The 19,427-nt window shown below is 40.5% G+C and overlaps 1 protein-coding gene across 3 annotated transcripts in view; it reads left to right on the forward strand.

Annotated features, from left to right (window-relative positions):
- Positions 1 to 19,427, forward strand: part of LOC124275651 — a 105,996-nt gene that overhangs the window by 43,704 nt on the left and 42,865 nt on the right. The gene's annotated exons all lie outside the window — the stretch shown is intronic.

The following is a 19,427-nucleotide window of genomic DNA, read 5'->3' on the forward strand; positions in this document are numbered from 1 at the left end:
TAAGTTAACGCTCATCAATCACCGCTCGTGCATTTGTTTCACTGTTCCAGCTACTGCGCGTACCCCCTTGTAATACAAATAATAATAGCGATTTGAAACTATGATCGTTTATTAAACAGCTTTTATCCTAAGCTGAATAAAATTCTGAGATTGAAATGTTCAATTGGCAAGGTAAAATTATGAGGATTTGCAATCTTAATTTCACTTTATTTGATTTACTTTTTTGTTTAAAGTGAAATTCATCGGTACGTTTTCACTGCAAACAGACTATAAATGTGAACTTGGTTGATGCAATAAATACTTCATTTGAATTTTTCACTTCTATGTTGTCCAGCTAGAACGTAGCAATCTGAACAAGTGAAAACGTTTCTGTTGTAGAAATATAGTGTCATTTTTCAAAAATCGATAGGGTATAGACATTAAAGTTTTATTCATATCACCTTACACAATGAATGACATGCCTTAAAGACATTGCCTTGCCATTTGTTGCTTAGTTATTTGAATTGAAGGACCTTGGAAATTTTACATAAATGACATAAGTGCCCCTTGTAACGTTGATGCTCAATTTCCGTTACACTGCGTAAACTACTCTTAATTTATGTCACTCACATACCAAGCATGTGTGTACATTATCTTCTCTACATCTTTTCAGCAATGAATTTGTTTATCAAAGATATGATACAATTCAGGCCAGACCAATTTTATTTCCTGTTTTACGGATCCGCCGAATGTATTTTTCAAGAATAAGAAAAAAAATTAAAAATTCATTTTCCCCGCACACAAAATAAAATCCTCATGTTTTATTGGCCAAAAATGTAAACTTACAAAAAGGTATTTTTTATTGTTTTTTGCCCCATATACACTTCATAAATTGCCAAAAATAAAATACTTTAGTATTTAAAAGGAATATTACTTTGACTGGTGATTTTTATTTTTTATTTTTTTCCCTCCTGCCTTTTCTGAGGACAAAAATCTGTAAAACAAGAAATAAAATTGGTCTGGCCTCATGTTCATTTCCAAAATGTTGCTGATATGGTTTCCATGGTTACTCAGCTGATGCACAACAAATCATCAGTGTAGACGTAAAGTAAGATCCCTGCCTGGTCATTCAACTGTCATATTTATTTAAAAAATGTTTCATATTTTTCTATTGGAAATATAAACACTGGCTTCAGTGAACATGATAAACTGTCCATTACGGTTGAGATGTCATTTTTGACATGGCTTATTTGCTTACTGCCAAAAATGTCTGACATGTGATGTTTCTTGTCATTCATTGATTGAAATTGGAAGCAGCCATTTGGTCTGCCTGGTAATGACCACAGTATTGACCGTGTGAGACATCTCGCTTGAGGTTAGAGTGGATGCGCTTGAGGTTAGAGTGGATGCGGTTAAAGGTCGCAACATGGTGTCGTGAACTACTGGTTTAATGTCGTTTTTGTCACGCTACACTCAGCTGTATTCCAATTGAATAGTGACAGGTTGTAAATAATCAAGTCTTGACCAAACCAAACAATCCATTGATTGATATGAGAGCTATGATCCATTTTGTCGGTGTAGAATGACATGCAAATAAAGTCAAAGAGACTAACTTCCTGATCCATTAAGTCATCTCTTACAACCAGGGGTGGTGGTGTAGGACCTTAGTTAAAGTGTTTGCTTGTCATGTCAAAGACCTGTATTCGACTCCCAACATGGGTGCAGTGTATGAACCCCATCTCCTTTGTTTTAACTACTACCTTTTGTGTACTCACTGGCTTCATCAGCTTACTGCTTAACTAATTATGGCAATTATGTTGTTTTCTTTGTCCGTTATGTTGTTTCATTGTTATATTCAGTATATATATACATCTCCTCCACTTCATGTATCATTCTTGCTTGACAACGGTACAAGAATCTGTATCGAAACGTCACACTCACGAAATAAAGAAGCTGTTATCCATACAATTTGTTCTATACCATTTCTGGTGTCGCCTAGTGTTGGGAATCGGAAGCCAAATCCACTATCGATTATCTGAGGATTGTGCTGAACGATTATGAATTATAATTGTAATATATGCATATACATTTTAATGAAATCACCAATTTGAAGGGTTTTTCCCCAGTTTTTTTTCTAAAAAATGTTTCTTATAACTAATACTGTCATGCAATGAAATGCATGCATGCAAGAAAGACACTGGAATTGTAATTAAACAATAAAAGTAGTTAAAATTTTACAATGCGCATAGCTTTACGCTGTTGAGCGTATGTTTGTTCGTGAATATTCGTCAGATTTAATCGGTAGTTTACTTCTTTCAAGTGTGTTAAACTAAAACAACAAAATTCCAATTAATCGAAAATATGTTATTTTCCAATCGATAATCATATTTAATCCTTCTTTTCGATCAATTTTCGATTATTTTCGATCATCGGAACACCACTAGTGTCGCCTGCTGTGATATTGCTGGCATATTGCTAAAAGTGGCATAAAACCTTACTCACCCACTCTCTTACAACCTGCAGACGATTATTGTGACCCTGAATCCCCAGCAAGTCTTCAGAGTATAACGTTGAAACCATTTGGTCCAGTTGCCAATCCCAGTTTTTGAGACTAAGCATTGATGTCATGAGGGTTGTCATAACCGCTATGTTAAATTTTAATTTTATTTCAAGAATTCACAGATTCAAGTATGAATAAAAGCACCTCTCAAGGACCCTGAAGACACCCATAATTGTCAATACTGCATAGCCATAATGTTAAGCCCGGGGCTTTCCTCAGACAGTCACATGCAAGGCATTAATTTTTGCATCTCGACTTGACATTTTAAGGTATAATCTAGTCCTGTTGACTCGAGTCAGTAACAGGTTGTAATCCATGGAAAGGTTAAAATTCAGTTTCAACTGTTAGTCAGTTGACTAACCAGTTGCTGGTACCTTACTGTGGAGTGGAAGAATGGAGTCAGGAGTGCTTCTCAGCACCTGCCCAGTGTCATGATGACTGCCAGGATGTGACCTTCCCTGACCCACGGCTCTCAGACCTTTCTCTCATGAGGCAATCGAGATCAATACCAACATTTTCTCCAGTTTTAATCTCCACAATCATTTGATTGATGAAATCACAAGATGGATGTGTACCCTGACCGCTTGGCTCTCTCGTCTTTCGTGTGTGGATGACAGGAAGTCGTCTGCTTCTGTGAAGGATGTAGCATCCTTTAATATCTCTACATCACTGGTGGACGTACACACACACACAGATATGGCTGCTGGAGACGGACAGTGCTAGCCTTAGAGGACAGTTCAGAGATTCGCTGATGCGATATTTCTGTCGTGTGTGACATCGTGCACTGTTTCTGCGATCCCGCACAGGGAGTCCAGTTGTTTACATCCAGCTTGACTGATGACACAGATAGTACATAATCGACTCAAAGCTTTCATTGGATTATAGTAAATGCTGGCCTTTTAGGGCCGATGAGGCTACGCAATTCCAACGCTTCCACCATTTTAATTACCCTGGACATACAACAGCCTTGACAAGTATTGATTTTCGGAATCGGCGATTTTGAATTTGACTGGCTATGAGTGAAGAGAATGAGCAGTGGAACACATCCATGTATTTGTATGGCATCCCTACCATTGATTGTCTCTGATGTCATGCTGTCAGACAGCAACGTGCTGTTCGCCATCTACACTAGCTCATTGCTCCAAGTGCATGGCATGGATTGCCAACATTCGAGGGCCTTCTAGACATGTTCCGCATTAGTTATGAACTGCAGGCATTGATTGAAGCTGCTACTTAAAGGTACGCACAAACATGTGGGGTGTATGCTATGTCACTCGCCAGCCTCAGGAATCTGGTTTGGGTTTTGTTTATGTAAGATTTTGTTGCAGAATATCGTTTCATGTTTTTGTTCACGCTAGAGTCGAAATCAGTGTGGATGGAACCTTAGGTATGAGTGTACTTGATTTGCATAATTTCACATCTGAATGAATGTATTCAGCATGCATTATATAAATGTCAGGTATATTTTCTACTTATTTAGTTTCCAGATACTGGCATGCCGATTGTTTATAAACCTTTGAACACTTGGCATTATTAGTTTAAGTCTCATGTTGATGCTTTTAGGTTGTAGTGATTCCAGATAAGAATAGATTCTTGCAGCAACCATGCTTGTGGTATGAGGTGATGTAATAGACTCAGTTATTAATTGTGGATCACTGGATTGTCTGGTCCAAACTTGCTTATTTACAGACGGCCGCCATAAAGCTGGAATATTTCTGAGTGAAATATTAAACAACCAAACCTGTTAAATGTGTGTCCTCATGCATGGATGATTTGATCATTGTGCTCATTATATCAATCACTGGATTGTCTGGGCCAGACATCATTATTTGCAGACTGCTGTCAAATAGCTGGAATATTGAACGAGGCTTCGAACAACAAACAGAATCAAGTATATTAGGTAATATTTCATTGGGAATGTATGTTTGTAATGCTGAAGTAATTAAGTAAACAATGTTGTAATATCAGGTAGATTGATCAGATCAATACACTGTTCCACACCAACCAATAATAGAAATGTTATTAGAACCTTAGAGAAATATTAAGAGAGAAAACCTTCGCACTCACTCACAGCATGTAGGTTTATTTGATTCCAGAGTGATGCCCCTATCTGCATCAGATCACAGACGTTTCTGCTGCCGGACCTTTATAGTACACACTGTGGGCCCTCCCTGTTTAGCTTGAACTAATTGTGCATGAAGAAATGTTATTTTGGCATCATCATATATACCCAAGTGAGACTGTGTCAACATTTGTTAGTCTTGTATAATTAGTCTGCATGGGATCTTTTGCTAATGTTCTGTTTTTGTTCACTGGAGGCATGCAGTGTTTTGATGAATCAGCAAGTCTGACCCCCGAGCAATTTGTAGTCTCTGTCCCATGTTGCTGCAATGAAAGCAATCACATATCGTTTATCCTTGAACATGTGCCAGGATGGTTTTTTAGCATGTCCTTAGACCAGGCATTTAATGGACATGATTGAAGTAGGCATTTAATTGACATGATTGAAGTAGGCATTTAATTTTTCAGAGGGCTGTTGGGAAAAGTTTCTCTCAGCATGAAACTCCAATCAGTGATATCGATGGTGATATTCATCTCTCAGGATTTTAGGTAACACAGAAAATATATCGTCCAGTATGCAAAAAATGTATAAAATGTGCAGACAAAAGTATGTATTGTGTCCAAAGATGCATAATAATGTTCATTATACAAATTTTTTAACAAGGAATACGAAGGTGCAGAGTTGCGGTAATTATCCAATGTTACAGACCAGGTTTCTACACCATGTCATTATTTCACAGGACCTTCATATTTCCTGTGAGGACCCTTGAAATTAGTACTTGGGAGTCTTTCAGACCTCTAGTTTTGTAGGGGCGGTGGGGTAGCCAAGTGGTTAAAGCATTCACTCGTCATGCCGAAGACCCGGGTTCGATTCCCCACATGGGCACAATGTGTGAAGCCCATTTCTTGTGTCCCCTCCTTGATATTGCTGGAATATTGCTAAAAGCGGCGTTAAACCATACTCACTCACTCACTCACTCTAGTTTTACAGATTAAGGCTGAAACTATGTGTCAGTAACAGTCTTTTCCCTATTTTGAAAGGGATGGTGGGGGCTTATTTTTTATCTGTCTCTTTTCTCACCAGGTATTTGTTCAAAGCAGCCATTTGTTTTGGCTTTAGGGAATGATCAGCCTGGCACAGCTGACCAAGAATCCTACAACAATGTCTTATGGCTCAGGGTTTCATTTTGGCTTGTATTTTAAGTCTATGAACAGTTATAAGGTAATTTATATCATTAGAGCAACCTTCTCCAAAAGTTTCTGTTTGTTGAATGTGGGGTGGTGGAGTCACTTAGCCTAGTGGTTTAAAGCGTTGGCTCGTCATGCGAGGACCGAGGTTCGATTCCCCACATGGGTACAATGTGTGAAGCCCATTTCTGGTGTCCCCTGCCGATATCATAGGATGTTGCTGGAATATTGCTAAAAGCGACGTAAAACCAAACTCAGTCAGTATAATTCAGATGTCAGCTAATTTCTAATTAGCTACTACTTTCATGCTGATGAACATTTGACAATGAAACTGATTTTGGATAATGATCATTTTGTTTTTAGTTATTAAGGAAAAGATTGTTATTTATATATATATAAATCAGTCACCCTGAATCTGATTATTTCTTTACCTTCATGTTTTTGGTTTTTACTTTTCATCTGTGCCATTCATGCTGATGAACATTTGACATTGACAATGATTTTGGATAATGATCATTTTATATTTAGTTCTTAGGAAAAGATTGTTATTAATCACAGTAATTAGTGTTCCCTACGCTGAGATTTGTTTAATGATGTGTAGATATCTATGAATAGTATCAGAACCATTGGATACCACCTAACTACATCACAGTTTATTTAACTGCACTATTTTGTATTTATCTAGTTGTGATCAATATCCTGTCAGCATTGACAGAAACTTATATCTACCAATATGATGATGCTTACATTGATCTAGAAAAAAGACAATGACATAGTACTGCATAGCACCACGTTGGGAAATCGTTATGGGTAAACAGAGTTATGTTTGTTGCTCAATATTTACCTAGAGACATGGACAGAGGTCGGCCATACCCAGCGTCACTGAGCTGTGACAATTCACTCCTCAGCTTGTGTATGCCATTCTCTTACAAGCCGAATCATGGACACTGCTTATCGTGAATCCATTAGATGAGCATTGATTAGCAGTTGAATGATGTCAGTACGAATTTCTGCAGAGACAGCATCATGTTGGATGGGATTAACATGTTAACTCCAGCTGAGGTATTGTTTCTGGAGACAAAAAGAGGAAGTGCTTCCCTGTAAGGTTTCAGCATGGTGCTGTATGTAAACTTTGAGTGTGATAATCATGTACTTGATGTTAATCTTGAGGTCACCCCTACTGTACGGTACTATATTGTACTATAAGCCTTAAATTTAAAGTGAGTGAGTGAGTGATTTAGTTTTACACCATTTTTAGCAATATTTCAGCAATATCACGACAGGGGACACCAGAAAAGGGCTTCCCACATTGTACCCATGTTGGGAATCGAACCTGGGTCTTCAGCGTGACGAGCAAACATGTTAGCCACTAGGCTACCCCACCACCCCCTTAAACTTAAAGAAGTTATAATAGAAGCCTTTCCCGAAATGTTGACAAGTGAAATTTGATGTTTATGATCATGACGATACTGGTGAAAACTGTTTTGGCTGAGATTGTGTGGATCATTCCTCCTACTGTAACAGCAGTCTGATTTGTCTTGTACTAAATGGGTTCATTTTCATGAATCTATGATTTCACTCTCTGATGCTGCCGGGATCTCTCATTTTGTAGCTGTGCTCATCTCTCATCACTGTAGAATGACATATTTGTTCATTCATCGTTCATTTGTGTGTTCAAATATAATGTGTGTTCATTTATTCGCGTGCTAGTTGTACTATTGTAAAGTGACTCAGTCACTCAGTTACATATTAATATAAACTGTTGTGCTTTCGTTGTACTATTGTAAAATGACTCAGTCACTCAGTTACATATTAATATAAATTGTCTCAGTCGTTGTACTCATTGTATTGTAAAGTGACTCAGTCACTCAGTTACATATTAATATAAACTGTCATCACGTGCTCGTTGTACTATTGTAAAGTGACTCAGTCACTCAGTTACATATTAATATAAACTGTCATCACGTGCTCGTTGTACTATTGTAAAATGACTCAGTCACTCAGTTACATATTAATATAAACTGTCATCACGTGCTAGTTGTACTATTGTAAAATGACTCAGTCACTCAGTTACATATTAATATAAACTGTCATCACATGCTAGTTGTACTATTGTAAAATGGAACTCAGCTCAGTGAATGTGTGGCACCATTGACCACTCGGCCACCTCAGTCTTACCTGAACAAACTAGAAAAGGAGTAATTTAACCCAATTTTTTTTTACATTCAGTATCGTTTAGAAAAATTACAAAACATGCATTTATTATCAGTATGCACTCTGCATGTAATGTGCAGTAGTGTTTGAAATTAAAGAGCTCCTGGGGTCCTTTGGGTATTATTATTTGAATCGAGGGATGTTGAACTTTTAGTGGTGTAAGGATATTGCAATACATTAGTGTAGATTTACAACTGCTGTATCACAATACATTTGATTCATTACGTTACGTGTTATATTGTTGGAAATACTTGTGAATATTAACAGAAATTTCAAAAATGTTCAAGAACCAGTTTATGCATATTGTCTAGTACTTCCTGGTTGGCTATAGATAGCAGAATCTGCACAGTGCCCTCTAGCTTATATGTTTCTCCCCTACAGCAACTTAACTTTGCTATTTGAAATTTGAAAACAAATAATTCAGGATTGTGTCATTCAACTGCAAAAAGGGAGAAATATGAATTTATGAAAGAAAAGTACTTCATCAGGATACGAATGGTATAGCACCCATAGTATCAGGATACATATCATATCGGACCCATGAAGATCTGGGTTAAAGCTGGTCTTCAGCAACCCATGCTTGTCATAAGAGGCGACTAACAGCATCAAGTCATCAGGCTTGTCAACTTGCAGCTTTATACATGTCATTGTATCCCCATTGCGTAGATCAATGCTCATGATGTTGATCACTGGATTGTCTGATCCCAACTCGATTATTTACATACCACCACCATACAGCTGGAGTGTGGCACTGTTAAAACAACCGACAATCAAACATATCCTATTGTGGCTTCACCATATTATTACACTTCTAGTAATGAGATTCTTGTTTACTTTCAAACACTGCAGTAGTGTGGGCCCAGTTGGTAGAATCTGTAGGTGTGTTGCTATGTTTAATCAACTGTGTGATGTAATGATTCTGTTGCTCGACAGCTTTGCGTTTTAATCAACTGTATCCATGGTACCAGTGATGCTGATCTTGATCTTTATGCTTTTATAATTTAGGTGGTTTCGTTGGTGAAATGCTGATGTCATTTCCAATGCGATCACAATTTGCGGTGATCTAGCTGAATAATTGTGTTAGTAACTATACTTAAATGTCATTAATAAGGGCAAAAGGACAATCTCCAGATATGGATTTGAGATGTGATTATGCTACAGCAAGAGGATCTCTTAGTGCATTGAGGGTAAACTTTGATTATTTTGAATTTCTATTTCTGTTATAAGGGTTTTTTGCCTTACCCTACCCAACCAGGATTCCAGGCGACCCCATACTACTAATATGAATGGTGTAGTGCACTGTGATTTATTTGTTTGTTGTTTAACGTCACACTTTTGATCACTGGAGTGTCTGGTCCAGACTTGATTATTTACAGACCGCCGCCATATAGCTGGAATATTGCTGAGTTTGGCATAAAACTAAACTCACTCACTCACTATAAATATCATGAAAGTATTGTCATAGTTGTTTAGATAACAATGTTTCATAAGTCAAAGAAACTGATCGGATTCATGCATATTGTAAATCATATATTTGAGCTTAGCAGCTTGACACCTTGTCTGACTTTCCTTTTACAGATTTGACACAGGTTGAGATCAATCAGGGAAAATTATGAACAGCTAATATTGTCACTACCCAGTTTGAATGTTGCATAATTTTCTCTTCAATTACATTGACATATTTCACTTCAACTTTTTGCTTTAACCCTCCACTCCTATATAAATGAACTTACTTGAGTTTCAAAATGCAAATATTGATTCTCTTTTGATGGTTCCATGGAGGAACATTCCTGTGAAATGAGTTAAGCTATCGAATATTTGGCAATTGTTTTCTGTTTGTGTTGAGTGAGTGTGCAAGTACTGGTGGCAGTTGGGCTAGGTAGCTGTGAGGCTATCTGCATTATGCAGAGGAAAGATTTGCTCTTGTTTGCTTCAACAGGCTTAATCAACAGGAACTCAAGGCTGGTGTGGGGTGAGTCTGTGTGTAATCAGACGGTTCAATGTTGATGTTTCCTCTCAGCCGTACATGTTTATTACCAATGATAAATGTCTGAGATTATGCTAAACTATGTTAAACTATAGTAAACTATGCTAAATGTCCTACACTGACAAGATCTTATACTCAGATATTTTTATGTAGCCTGTGTAAGTGACAGGCTCTACTGACAGGGCAGGACATGCCTTCCATTTTCTGGACCTGACAGGGCAGGACAAACCTTCGATTTTCTGGACCTGACAGGGCAGGATATGCCTTCCATTTTCTGGACTTTTCTGGACCTGACAGGGCAGGACATACCTTCCATTTTCAGGACCTGACAGGGCAGGACATGCCTTCCATTTTCTGGACCTGACAGGGCAGGACACACCGTCTATTTAAAGGACCTGACAGGACAGGACAAACCTTCCATTTTCAGGACTTGACAGGGCAGGACATACCTTCTATTTTCAGGACCTGACAGGGCAGGACATACCTTCTGCTTTCTGGACCTGACAGGACAGGACATACCTTTGTTTTCTGGACCTGACAGGGCAGGACATACCTTCCTTTTCTGGACCTGACAGGGCAGGACATACCTTCTGTTTTCTGCACCTGACAGGGCAGGACAAACCTTCCATTTTCTGGACCTGACAGGGCAGGATATACCTTCTGTTTTCTGCACCTGACAGGGCAGGACATACCTTCTGTTTTCTGGACCTGACAGGGCAGGACATACCTTCTGTTTTCTGCACCTGACAGGGCAGGACATACCTTCTGTTTTCTGGACCTGACAGGGCAGGACATGCCTTATGTTTTCTGGACCTGACAGGGCAGGACATACCTTCTGTTTTCTGCACCTGACAGGGCAGGACATACCTTCCATTTTCTGGACCTGACAGGGCAGGACATACCTTCTGTTTTCTGCACCTGACAGGGCAGGACATACCTTCCATTTTCTGGACCTGACAGGGCAGGACATACCTTCTGTTTTCTGCACCTGACAGGGCAGGACATACCTTCTGTTTTCTGGACCTGACAGGGCAGGACATACCTTCTGTTTTCTGGACCTGACAGGGCAGGACATACCTTCTGTTTTCTGCACCTGACAGGGCAGGACATACCTTCTGTTTTCTGCACCTGACAGGGCAGGACATACCTTCTGTTTTCTGCACCTGACAGGGCACTACATACCTTCCATACCTTCCATCCATTTGTATGATTTCCTCCACTATTTTGTGTTTTATAATAAATGGAGTCTGCTTTGGCTGATAGTCAAGACTGGTTGTTATTTGACGTTGATATATTTGATATCAGATTTATTTTCTCAGCATTCAGTAGTCACTGATGCTGTATTCTGAACTGGTACATTCAGCTAAAAATAGTCAATATATTATATAATTCCTGAAAAATGTATCATACAAGAAAGAACTACTGATAATAACTGATTTCTGATTGATTGTCCAGACTTCATTATTTACAGACCGCCGCCATATAGCTGGAATATTGCTGAGTGCGGCGTAAAATGTAACTCACTCACTCCTGGCAATATTTAAAGACTGACATATTGCTGAGATTTTTGTGAAATGACAAACAAGAAAAACACACAATCCATCAAAAGGAAACTAACATTTTTTATCAGCTTAACATTTTAGAATACATTTATGATGTTGAAGATATTTTAAACCCTGATGTCCACCGTGTGATGTATAAATATATCAACACTTGTGACCAGAACAGACCCACTAGCACGTATGATCCATTAATGATTCCTCAGCTGTATCACTCTACAGGGTTTCTAATGGATTTGGCTTTGCCACACCTGAGATCCCCCTGTCCCTGCTGTTCCCATAGGCACCAAAATAACTGTATGAGGTAGACCACTTTTTACTATTCTTCAGCTTAATGAGAAAGGTGCTTAAGGTGATTAAGATGCTAGACTGTTAACAGTTTCTGAAAACCCTTAGAACGGGTATATGGTGTCACCAAACCAAACAAGGTAACTCTGGGATTCAAACCTGTGACTGTGGATTAAACAGTTCCAAGGAGCCTTCACTTAGCCTGAGGTCAACAGGCAGTTCCAGCAAATTTAATTGCTGGGCCTAGATTTTCGGAACTTTCTTAGCGCTAAGATAGTCGTAAGTTAAGGTTAATGTATGGCACTTACGACTATCTTAGCGCTAAGAGAGCTTTGAAAATCTCGGCCCTGGTGTTCAGCACTCACTTTATCCATACCCAAAAACTTCATTATGGAAATCTATGTAAGTTAGGATTTCTTGTTTTCCATCAAATTACCATATATGGCGAAGATAAGCCATATTTGAGGACCAACAAAGCATTCTGTATTCAGGCATCAGCTTTTCTAAAGGTTACACTTTTGGTTTTTCTGGTGGTAAGAAAATGACATTGTAACGCTTTGTGCCAATGAACTACAGAAAAACACTTTGTACATGAATATTTGTACTTTGTATATGATGGAAATCTTAAGGAATGATTACCCTTTTTACATGGAGAAAATATCTCAATTATCACAAATTTATATTACAAAATGTAAATAAAAGACATAAATGGTCACCAAGCTGTCTCCGGGAGCAAAGAACCTTAAGGGTTGAATTTTTGCCGAGGAAATTCTATGCCTGCAACTATGTCAACGATGCCTTCAATTTTACCAATGCATTGACACAGCTAAAACGAAATCATGCAAAGAAAGTATTTTGTTGCCATATGGGCTCAAGTCTCTGCGGATTGGCTGACTAGTTACTTTCAAGTTTCTGGGTTAATATATTCAATAACACACTTCCTCAAGAATGCTAAATATATCTTTTGCAAAATGTTCAGCAAATGGTATTGATATGACGAAGTTTGGAGAATAATGGAAATATATAGATTTCAGGAAATGCTTTGCTTGGTTCTAGGTCAATAGAACATGGCTTTAAGAAAATGCAAGGAAGGAGGTGCCAAAAACAGCATCGCTTTGATCAGGAATGTAAATTTCTATCTTTGTGGTATAAAATCCTTGATGATAATAATCAGGTATTATTTATTACTGTTGACATTTATCAGTACTGGAAGAAGTGACTTGTGTAAATTCAGAACACAGAGCATTTAAGAAGCATTTAAGACATTTGGCTGCAGTTATTAGCAGAATTTTGTTGTAATGTTATTTCTTTGCTGAAAGTTTAATAGTCTGTGCCTATTAAGTTCCATGCAGGAAGGAAAAGTACTGTACCTTGTGGTCCCTGGTATGGTGATCTACCTTCAGCTGTTGGCAATCTTCAGCTTGTTGTTATACAGTCAGACCTCGTATATCCGAACTTCAGATATCCGAATACCTCGGTTTCCGAACATTCTTCACAAAAAAAGAAATTTTCTAGTTACAATTTACATCATATATCCGAATGTTCGGTTTCCATATCCGAACGGTCAATTTCGGTAACGAAACAGCAAAATATATACAAATTTGCTCGTATATCCGAACACCAAGGCTGTCGTCGACAAGATGTCTGATGTTTACCGCTCCTCAACAGTGCTCAATCCTATATCAAAACCCAAGGTCTGTTGTCGGCGAGGTATCAAAACACGAAATCTATCTTGTTATGTTATGCAAGATGTTATGTTAAATAAAGATGTAGTATTGTTTCAATGTTATTATTTTTCCTTATCCTGACTCATGCTCTTTTGCTTGTCTTCTTCTTCTTGCGAACATAGTGGAACACTTGTATCTCCTTATTTGAAGCTCCCTTCAAAATAAAATCACTAATTGGTACTCACCACGAGTTGCTCCCCTTTGTCTCCCCTGGCGGGAAAGGTGTCGCCACCCTCTGGCCACGTGCTCCACTCTCTCCTTCTTCGCCCAGTGAGCAGGATTTGAGAGCACCTTGTGTCTCCTTACACACCATATCCTTTGATAATCTCTTAGTTTTTACCTCTCATAGGTTACTATAGAGGTATAGCTAGTATCCTTTACTATTTGTATTGATTAATTATCATTATTTCTACTGTTTATTCCGTGTATTCGTGATTGTTCAGCTAACTTTACGTTGATGAAAATCTGTGCGATTTGTAGATTACGTTTTCTGCCTCCGATCCACATGTAATATGCCCTAGTTGTTCTACGCCCGTGTGCGTTTAATTCCGCGTTGCAGTTACTGCATTAATTTATCTCATTCTGCATTTAATAAATATCATCTTTGCGTCTTAAGGCGTGCTGCAGATAGATCCGCAAACAAAGGGCAAAACATGGCAGAGAGTCCAGATATTCCATCCAGTCAGCTGCTAGCGATCGACCCTCTCCGTCTGGTGTTCTGCTAGAGACCCCTGCGGCAGAGGAGCGTGGGGCATGATCCGTTACCTCGAAGAAGCGACCGGCCTCCCCAGACATCCGTCATTGCAGACCAAGTCTAAGAGGGCCTCATCGTCGTCTCAGCGCCAGATTGAGGACACCCAGGGCAGCGCAGACTTCAAAGGGAAATCTCACGAAGACAGCAAGAACTTTCTCAGCCGAGATCGTTCCAGCAGCAGAATTGGGCCTCACGATGATCAGCCGATAATCATCCCGACTTACGGCAGAAGAAGCGACCCGGTGTCAGCGACTGTGACTTCTGCAGAGATCACCATGCAGCCTGATGCCTCTACACCGGCGTCAGGCGTCATTGATGTGAACCCCATTGCAGAAAAGGCGCCCGGCGACCGTCTGAATCATCCCAGAAGACATGATCACGGCAGTTTATGAACATCATGGAGGACCACTACAAACTCGCAAGCGAAGTCCGAGCAACCAGCGAAGGCTCCAGCGTGAACAGCACCAGAGGCACCCCCGTCAGCGTAGCAGCCAAGGCGATGTCACCTTGGCGAAGGAAGTCCGCACCACCTTGGACGAAGGACCTAGATGTACAGCCAGCGAAGGCCGCCAGCGAAGAAGGGAGAGATCATCACCATCTTCGATTTCATCTCTAGATATGGACTCAGACCATCAGACATCGCGGAGGCCTTCGCGAAGGTCATATCATCGATCCCCGGACGGACGCCAAATGAAGCTTCGCGAAGGCATTAGCGAAGGACATATGATTCAGATCCTCATCATCTAGAAGAACATCGAGGGACTGCCGAAGAGCAGCGAAGCTATCAACATTCACCTCACAAGTCTCGAGAAGATCATCCCATAGGCGATCTCCTCTTCGTTCATCACCAGGCCGATCACCCGTCAGATCTCCACATAGAAGCGGCACAAGTCAACTAGATCGCATACAAACCTCATCAGATATACAGACAGCTACGCGGTCGAAGAGCATCTACAATTTGTTAATGATGATGGTTTTGAGGATGATGGAGAATCATATTTTCTGATGCAGAGATCACGGTATTGGATGGTCAATAACCTAGATCTCACATCACCATCTAAAAGTGGCAATACAAGCAGGCGTATTTGATGAAGGAAGATGATCCAGATGCAATCACTCTACCCCTGATCGACCCGATTGGCGGCAGTGCCACAGAATCTAGATGCAGCTTTCCAGAAAGCTCACGAAAGTTCAGATACCACATCTGCCCAACTTTCAAGCCAAGAAGTTCTCCATAACATGGACTCCTTCTACAAGGCCCAGGACATCGATGAGAACTATAAGATCATCAGCGATGTAAAGAACAAGATTTACAAGATGGATGATCATAGAAGTTGGCTCATATAGAAACCATGGCGAAGGCGTATGTTCTTTGGGTTAAATAGATCTAGGACGATCAATGAGACTCTTATTACTAGATTCGGGATTCCACGGCCCGGAAGATGATAGAATGATTTATTCTGCCTTACTTATGCAAAAGAAAGATCAGCAGTTTTAGCGGATCATCTTACATCTGTTTCAGCAGCACTGACCTTAGCTTCGTCGTCAAGGCCTCCACAAGCCTCCTGTAATTGGGGAGAACTTTACAGCCCACTTTATACAGCCCGTAATTGACAACATCCATCTTTGGCGGAGAAATCGACAAAGTCGCCAAGGAAGTCTCTAAGGATTCCAGGGAAGTCCTTATGATTAGATCGATGGACACACTAGCCAGCGTCATTAGTCAGACTTCACAAAGATACTCAGGCAGATCTAAGTTCACGGGCCTACAAAGAGCAAGAGACAGGAAGATAGCCAGCTCTAGAGGTAAAGATTCTTTTAAATTAGCCCATATGGCAACTATAGAGGAGGATCAGGAAGAGGCAGGACACCCAGAGGTTCCCGCAATTATAGGCAGCTGAAACACAGGTTCGGAGCGACTGGAGTCTTCCACCCCAGCCGTTCCAGTACAGCCAGCTCAAGTGGGTGGGCGCCTCCAACTACACTGGGAAAACTGGGGAATATTGCAAGACCCTTACGTCTCCAACATTCTTCAACACGGTTCATTATCCCTCTACAGGCCAAGCCTCGCTGACAATCAAACCCCCAAGTTCGATTTACAAAGCGCCAACAACTACCAAAGATAAGAGAGGCTGTTTCATCACTCCTATCCAAACAGGCCATAGAAGTAATAGATCAAGCAAGCGTCGAACCAGGTTTCTACTCCCCAGTTTTCCTAGTTCCCAAGAAAAACTCCGCGGAGAAATACAGACTCATCTACAACATGAGCTTTTTCAACAAGAACTATCTCGCCAAACCACGAAGTTTCGCATGATACATTTACCTCAGTTCGCCAGATGATTAGATCCTATGGACTACATGGGCAGCATAGATCTACAGGATGCCTACCTGCACATCCCCATTCATCCCCGATTCAGGAAATACCTACGATTTACTCTAGAAGGGCTACATTACCAGTGGAAAGTACTCCCATTGAATATCATCAGCCCCTGGCTATTCGACGGATAATGAAACCGATTATCAAATTTCTACATCGTCAAAGGGCTGCGCAGTCGCGTTTTACCTCGACGACCCGGGATACAAGTAGATCAAGATCCACTCGTCTCAAACTACAGTTAAATTACATCATAAAGCTACTAACACAACTAGGTTGGTTAGTAAACTTACATAAGTCGGACCTAGTACCATCGCCAAGACCTGCAGTTCCTAGGTATTCGATTCATCACAAATCTTAACCGTATTATGGTACCAGAAGACCGTTGGCTCAAGATACAGCAGACCATTCCACCAGCTCTACTCTCTCCGTTACCACTTTCGACAATGGCAGAGCCTACTAGGTCTTCTCACATCAGCCCAAGACATGACTGTCACAGGCAGATTACAGTTACGTCCCCTACAGGTCCTCATCAGCACATCTCAGCGATGTACAACCATTCAGTCTACGAAACATCTCAGACCGCATCTACTATGGTGGACCAAGAAATCGAATGTCTCGAAGGGATTTGTTTAGCAGAGCAGGAATACAAAACCCATCTGTATGTAGCGTCACTCCAAGGTTGGGGAGCTCATCTCACCAACCACTGCGATATCAGGGTTATGGAATCAGCAAGAATGCAAACTCCATATAAACAGTCTAGAAATGAAAGCTGTAATCAGCGCCATTCTACATTGGAGCACATTTCTACAAAATGCGCCTAATGATCCATACAGACAATTAGACAGTGGCGTTCTACATAAACAAGCAAGGCTCAGCGAGATCGATGAACCTTTTGAACCTAAGCTTTCAACTGTTAGATTTAATACAAGATCTAAATCTACATGTCAGAGCAGTGCACATTCGGGCCAGAAATATACTAGCAGGCGCTCTCTCGGCATCATCTACCATCACCGACAGAGTGGATGATCAACAGAGGAAATTTTGCACAGATAATCAAGCAATTAGGAAGCCGCTAATAGACCTATTAAGCCCGCAGCGATTCAACAATCAGCTACCGACATTACGTGTCACCAGTCCCAGACCCCCAAGCGGGCAGCGGGCGGAGCTCTAAGTCTATCATGGGAAGGCCTCAATGCGTGCAGCGTTTCCGCCGCCAGCAATAATACCTCAAGTATTACAGAAAATCAGACAAACACAGAGCCTACAACTCACTTTGGTTACAGCCCTACTGGCCCGGCCAGGCGTCAGTTTCCCATACTAATTCAAGAAATCGGTCAACCAACACTGGAGCTACCCAATGGCGCCAAACCTGTTAATTCATCCTCACACCAAACAAGTGCGAAACCCAGCAATGTTCCAACTACTGCATTATGGACTGTATACAAATGTGTTTAAACAAAGAGGATATTCTGCCAGGCGCAAAAGCAGTCATCACGCTTGCCTTACGTTACTCAACTTCGTGGCAATGCGGCGACAAGTGGCACAGTTTGAAAATTATGCAACAAAGAAAGGGTTTACAGCAAGAGAGGCTTCACAACCTCAAGTGGCAGACTATTTGTGTTACCTCGCCAAAACAAACATTTAAAGGTTCAACGATATCAACATATCTTGCAGCTTAGTTCTGTAATCACCATGAGAGCGGGTGTCAAATTGACAAGATCTCCAGAGTTACTGGCCTTACTCACGAGCTTTCGATTGGAGGACCAAAGCGGAAGTTCCACAGCCCAACTTGGGATCTGAATGTAGTGTTACAACACCTCACGAAAGTGAGGTCTATGAACCTTTGGAATCGACAAACTTTGAATTTCTCTCACAGAAAACACTGTTTCTGCTATCGCTAGCCACAGCAGCAAGAATGTCTGAAATTCGCGCTCTGGATTACGAGAGGATACAGTTTGATGACAATCATAACACAGCGCACCTCGGTTAAGATGGGATTTCATGCGCAAAAAATCAACTGCCAGGTCAACCAGACAGATTATTCCACATCCGGTAGCTATCCTCTATTCTCGGATCACAAGATACACAAGACCTATCACTGTGTCGGTAAGGCTCAAAGTTTATTTCTGACGATCCAAAACAAGGAGAAGATTTCTCAAGCGTTTATTCATCCCCTTATAAGCCTCTGAATCAAACAGAAGTGTCACGGACCACAATATCTATTTGGATAAGGACTGTCATTCTCCGTGCCTACAAGGCAGCAGGCTTGGACCCACCAACAGCATCAAATCCACATGAGATCAGGGCACTGGCCTCTACCCCTCGCCCTACACGGTAACTGTTCCTTGAACACGATTATGGAAGGATGCTATTGGAAATCTAACATGGTATTTGCTAATCACTACCTAAGAGACATCACTACAGAAGATGTCTCTGGCATTCCTCATTGGGACCACTGGTCCTCGCTCAGCAACTGACAGTCCCTCGTAGGCGTTAAAATATTATCCTCACAAGATTAATATGTATTTTATACATACTCATCTAGCTTATAACTCTACGGAGTTTTAGGGCTATGTATATATGTTCAGCTTAAGTATTCAACCTTAAGCATATACTTTGGTATAGTCAATTTCAGTGCCTCTATCAGAGTCACCTATATATATATATATATAATTTATATGTATTGTTCAATATATTCATAATGTAATTCCCCTTTAATGGCTTTATATAACC

Source organism: Haliotis rubra, unplaced genomic scaffold, assembly GCF_003918875.1.
Source record: "Haliotis rubra isolate DU_JTF1 unplaced genomic scaffold, ASM391887v1 Scf200, whole genome shotgun sequence".
Lineage (NCBI taxonomy): Eukaryota > Metazoa > Mollusca > Gastropoda > Lepetellida > Haliotidae > Haliotis > Haliotis rubra.